The 6,460-nt window shown below is 33.3% G+C and overlaps 1 long non-coding RNA gene across 1 annotated transcript; it reads left to right on the forward strand.

Annotated features, from left to right (window-relative positions):
* The first annotated feature begins 108 nt into the window (after positions 1 to 108).
* On the forward strand, positions 109 to 3,926 carry LOC129271614 (uncharacterized). The gene is made up of 4 exons (XR_010295107.1): positions 109 to 248; positions 885 to 1,034; positions 2,560 to 2,670; positions 3,643 to 3,926. It is a non-coding gene; the product is annotated as an uncharacterized LOC129271614 (long non-coding RNA).
* The last annotated feature ends 2,534 nt before the right edge of the window (positions 3,927 to 6,460 follow it).

Below are 6,460 nucleotides of genomic sequence, written 5' to 3' on the forward strand. Positions count from 1 at the left end.
GATGCATCTTAATTACCATTTCGTCAAATTAACCCTGAGATGGCCACGGTCGACGATTCACGTAGCTCTGTCAAGGGTATTAGATGTCTGCGGCAGTTGACGACCTGTGCATAAATGGATGGCTAATTGAGACGTCTAGAAAGCGAAGGTTGGAAATGGTATAAATGGATGTTGGAAGCAAGAGAGATGGCATTGTCTGCAATTTTGAAGCATCTAATTTGAGAAGTGTCTTCCAGTCACCGTAACCGGTAAGTAGACCTGCAATTAATCTCATGAACTTTCCTGAACGAACAATCTACGACCTAACTACGATGAAGTATCTTCTGACAATTCGCAATGTACAACACTTGTTTCGATAATCCAAGATATGATAAAAAATTATATTTTGGCTTTCAAAGAATTAAGGACTTATTTTGAGGAATCCGGAGTGAAATCGGTTTACAATCGCAATAGCGTCGTAAAACCCTGCTGTCGTAAGAGAATGGATTGACGGAGTTAAATTCTGGGACTTTTATTCAATGTTATTCTGAATCAGGGTGAGAAATTTCAATTTTGGGAGAAATAAAGTAGGATCGCAGAAAAGGTGTAACCTGTGCAATTAATTAATTGGTCAACCGATAAATATTTTAAGAAATATCAGCATGATGAAAACTCTCGATCGAAGTGGTGCATCATACAAATAATTTTCATTCTGGAGTGAAGATTTTTTTTTCTTGTCAGAAATTCGGAACAATATCCCCCATTTGTTTTTAATCCGCCCCGTGTGTGTGTGTGTGTGTGGGGGGGGGGGTTAATAATTCGTTTGTAGAACAACTGTTATTCATTCAATTTTTTTACCTTCAAAGTATTACTTCCTCGATTATTTCCCTTTTTATTTACAACAGAATCAATCACCATGGCCAAGGCTCTCTTCCTCGTTCTCGCTGCCGTCCTCATCGTGGCTGTCGTCGCCGACTTCGACTTCGAAGATGAAGAAGCTCTTGATGAGATGCTCTCCTTTGAGAAGAGGGGAAGCATGATGAACAAGTACAGATGTAAGTACCAGCCCGTTTAATAAAGCCTCTAGTCAGCAATTCTCAATGGCAAAATCACTTCCTGTCGATCAGAAGCATGATGAGGGCAAATTTCGTGAACTCTATATACCTAGCTGTAGAATGCGTTTCTCGCTTTAAACCGTTTTACCATCTTTATCATTTTTATGGACTTTTATGTATTAAGGGAGGCAGTCAATACAGGAATGACCATAACTATATTAATATCCAAGTCCTTTGGAAGCGCATAGAGACATTATTCATAATTGTGATATGCGCTATACAAGAACTGTTTATTATTATTATTATTATTAATATAGATTTTTGAAAAGAGTTATCAAAAGCTGGACAGGTACTTATTGTAAACCACAATACGAAATAATATCAAATTTATTCAAGTTAAAATTATAGCTATGTCTAGAAATATTTTAGTAATAAACGAAGAAATGAAGAAAAAAATGATTAGAATTTCAGCAGTATGTTTAAAAAGGGCAAAATTAATGAGTTAATTCAACGATACAAATATGATTAAATTTCTACCATGACTGTGAGCACCAGTTCAAATTTCTAAATAAGAATACTAAAGTAAAAAAAAAAAGATTTTCCCTGTGAAGAAATAAATCTTATATACGCCCTTCTTAGTAACTAAAAACGCATTTTGCTACCCCATCCCATAAAACGGTAAATCGTTTAATAAACGAGTAAATGAAATAATGATTATCATAATGATACCAATAATAATAATTATAAATAGTAACATAAGAAAATAAGAGAGATTTTGACATTTTCTAAAAGCAGTTTAATGGCATAACTGATGAGCATGCATGATTATATTGTTACCAAATTATTTTAGAACTAAATATCCCTTATATTATCAAAAAAAAAATAAACAGTTTTCCTTTTAATTAGAAATGCTTCATTCATCTTAGCTATAATTTTGAACCATAATCTATCTTCAGGTTTTACCACATCGTGGTTCTTAACTTTCTGCGGAAATCAGGAGGAAAGAAATGCTTGAAAATTAAATTCATTTCATTACAATATATTCCTGGCTTGTTCAGATTTTTCCTCACGATGTACACTTTTTCAGAAAACCTAAATCCCGTTCTTTCGACGATTAACACTGCAATATTTTTTTAAACTTTTCACTGGTCAAATTATTATTTTAAGCCGATGTATTGTCCATGACCAAACAGTGGTATATTTTTTTCTTGGTATAATTGACTCCCGGCATACCGAACCTTAAAGTGCATTTCTTGACAAAATATCTTTTAATGGTTCGAAACGTGCAGAAAATACTTCATCAAGATCATTACACTCAAAGACCCTAAATACTAAAATATCACAAGAAACTATCGAATTATTATTTTTTTATGTGGACATCACCGGGAAGCCAATTCAATAAAAAAATAGAATAAAAAAAAACAACGATTACGCCTTTTTAGCTGGTCACTTTTACAGTTATTGTTTGTTTAGCTAAGTTAAATGTAATATAACATTTCTCCGTTCTTTTCTCTTGTCCTTTCAGTCTGTATGAAGGGTCAGAACAGCTGTTGGTGTAATAAGAAGACCAGGAAGGTTGTCTTCTGTAATGGCAAGGGTCAGTAATCTTAAAAACATCCAAAGAATTCATCCGATCGTAAGTATGATGTAAGAAAACCTAATTTTTAATCGCAATCAGCATGATGAGGGGCGGATCCAGGATTTTCTAAAAGGGGGGGGGCACATTTTCCCTGCAAAATTTGACAAGTAAAAAAAGGGGGAAAAAGAAAATGTTTTCACTTAAAAAAATGAAGGTCATAAAGTCCCACGCAAAATTTGACAAGCAAAAAAAAAAGTCCTAACTTGTGCATGAACGCCATATTCCTATTTAAAATATTTGCTGTCACTCTTAAATGGGGGGGGGGGGGCACACTTGTGAATGAACAACGTAATAACATTAAAAATATTGGCTATGACTCTCAAGGGGGGGCAGATGTCCCCCCTGGATCCGCCACTGATTTGGACTATCGGTCTGTAATGTGACAAACTAATTAAGGCCATCGTCGTAGTTGGCGTAGTTGCTTTTTCTGTCTTTTTACCATTCTCAAAACCTGTTTCAAAGGACTAGATTAATTTTTAAAAAGAGATTATGGTACAAATAACTTTTTTCCAGGTGAATATTTTTTCTCACTGTACTTGAAATCTTTAAATTTGTGTCCCCCTCTTGTGAAAGTAATGTGGTACTTAGAACACAATGAACATAGACATATAAGTGTCATTTAGTTATAACAATTCGCTAAAAAAATCTATAAAAAAATTTAAATGCACTTTTTTTCAATTATTCCTTTTCAATAAAAAAAACAACCTATATGATAAGTCAATTCTGATTTCCTGAAGAATATTCAAAATAATGACAAAACTATAATCACCAGTTAGTGATATAAAATGGAATGTTTCTAAAGGCATATACAGCTCACATAATTTACAAACTTCACAAATCTAGATATTACTCATCTTTATCATAAGCATATTATATATCATATTATTTTTCATTTCGAGTTAATGGTCAGAGCTTGCTAAAGGACGCATGTAAATCGTGTATTTCTATTTTTATCTTTATAAACTACAGGAAAGGCCTAAACACTTCTCGACATCATACCACCCCTTCATCCTAATGAGAAACCAAACTGAAAGTTTATCCTGCCATCATCCACCCACCGGAGTCCATTCCAACCAACGAGGTAGCAAGCTTCCTCTTCTCTCAGATTTCGAATCTTTATTTTTGTATTAAAAGTGCCCTGTCCTTCTTTTTTGGAAGATCACGTGCGTGTACTGACGACCCCATCGTGGTAAAATGTCCATGATTTGATAAAATGGTGAATTTGCCATAATAATAAATGCCCTTCCATATAAGCTTGACTTGTTCCTTGTATTTGCATTCTTCAGTGTGAAGATTCATGTATTTCTGCTTGTGTACCTGCGACGTGTTACCCACAGTGGAAAACGAGGACATGCACAAAAACTTCACATTTTAACCGAGGAACCACAGCAAACCAATGATGTTGCAAAGGTCCTAAATTAAATGATGTTGCATATAGAGCCACATTTCTTAATGGTCTTCGATTCGTAATGACATAAGTTGTCCTCGGTTGTGAAGTAAAAAAAAAATAATTGTGTTGGACAACGAGATTTATAACAACACAGAGGTCCTCGGTTATAAAGTGACATATTATTCTGTAAAAAATGGTCCTCGAATTCCACTACAAAATTAAATTTAAGTGTGTAGGCGTGTTGTGTGGAAAGGGTAAGAGGGGATAGTTGTGTGTGGGTGAGGGTGTTTGTGTATGGATGTGAGTGTGCGTATGTTGAAAAAGGGTTAAAGAGTTTTAGAGGGCATGCGGGCTAGTGTGTGTATTTAATAGTACAGTGGCGTTATGAGATGGAAAAATGCGAGCGGGTGATGCAAGCGAGCCCCCACCCCCCAAAAAATAGAAATAATGATAATAATTATAAATTAATAAATGATAAATAAAAACAAAAAATAGACGAAAGTAAAATGATATAATATAGATGAATAAATAAATAAATAAAAAAATTGAAAATGAATTATTATGACAATAATAATAAATGAATACATACATGAAAAAGTATAAAATATAAAGTGAAATAAGGCAACTATTTTAAATGTTTGTGATTATCTTTCAGATATAATTTTCGCATGCTATGAATGGCGAGATATTAATGAAAATATATTATGCTCCGAGAAAAGCCTGATTACGTCTGATGATATAGGTCTATAGGATAATCCACAGCGAGCTCATTATTTATCAGCACACCAGTACCATCACCACTGCCATCACCATTGACATCATCAGAAATTGACTTTAAAGGGATACTCCGGGCAGAAAATATTCATATTTCAATAAATAGAGCGAAATTCACAAAGCAAAATGCTGAAAATTTGATCAAAATCGGATAACAAATAACGAAGTTATTGAATTTTAAAGATTTGCATAATTCCGGTGAAACAGTTCTAGGCATGTCTTTATGATATTCATTAGGTGGGCTGATGATGTCATATCTCCACTTGTTCTTTTGTATCTTATTATATGAAATTAGGTATATTCAAAAATTTTCTACCAAGAACTAAAATAATTGGATTGACAACTGATTAAGTGCATTAGTTATTTATTGCCGCAACTTATTTCCTCATAATGGAGACACATCATTTATATACACATGTATGAAAAATTGAAACATATATCATTTCATGTAATAAGATAAGAAAAATGAAAGTGGGGATGTGACATCATCAGCCTGCACCTAATGAATATTCATGACAATGTGCATATAACTGTTTTCACAAAATATTGCTAAACTTTAAAATTCAATAACTTCGTTATTTTGTTATCTAAAAGTTTCTGCATTTTGCTTTGTGAATTTTACTCTATTTATTTAGATATAAATATATTCAGCCCGGACCATCCCTTTAAAAGTAATTCTTCTATTTCAATTCAGTTTTTGCGTTCAGAGTTGCAGTAAACATGATAAAGGCGTGAACATTTTACGTATATTCACTGGTGTTTTTTTTGTTGAAATAATTTGCATACCATACCCCGCCCACTGCCCATCATTATTGCGGTTGTTCCATAACTTGAAAATGAGTCACAATCCCGTGCATTGTATATAGTAATTAATATAATTTGTAATTTTGTCATTCTTTCTTGGTAACTCGTACACCTCAGCCGTAGTAACGACACTGATATTTCAACGAAAAATAGCATCTAAATATTATCCATTCACAATTTGAAAAAAAATCATTAACTCATATATGATCGGGACCAGAGACAAGGATTTAGAAACAAATTTCCAGATTTTTTTAGTCGCTTTCTCTTAATTTTATCTATAGACTGTCAGAATCGTATCATAAACTAATGAATCAAATGTTTTCTATACTAATTAACATTTAACTAGAAAATTCGAGTCGGCTCAGTCTCATTGCATTTTTTTAAAATTAGAATAGAATGATTTTGATTTAAAAGATGATTGTTTGAAATGCGATATTGTCCTCTCCTCCCTTACAACGACAACATTTAAATTAGAGCCCAGTTTTATGACTCGTTACAGACGATTGTTACAGGTAAAGAAAGAATTAAGGAAATCTTGTCGAATAATTTCAACGAATTATTGGCATGAAGCTGAAACCGTCAGGGACCTCGTTAGCCACATGGATATGGTAAATATATAAATAGATAGGATATTATGGTTTGTGGTTGAAGAGAGCTTTGAAACAAATAATCTGGTAGATTATGTTTTCAGCTAAAAAAATAGGAATTAATAACACATGATAGCACAGAGGCTGAAATACGTGGACTTTACACTGACAATGATTTAGATTTCAATTAAATGCGATTTGATTGCACAAACTCACAATTATTGTTAGAATA

The sequence above is a fragment of the Lytechinus pictus genome, chromosome 11 (genome assembly GCF_037042905.1).
Source record: "Lytechinus pictus isolate F3 Inbred chromosome 11, Lp3.0, whole genome shotgun sequence".
NCBI classification, from domain to species: domain Eukaryota; kingdom Metazoa; phylum Echinodermata; class Echinoidea; order Temnopleuroida; family Toxopneustidae; genus Lytechinus; species Lytechinus pictus.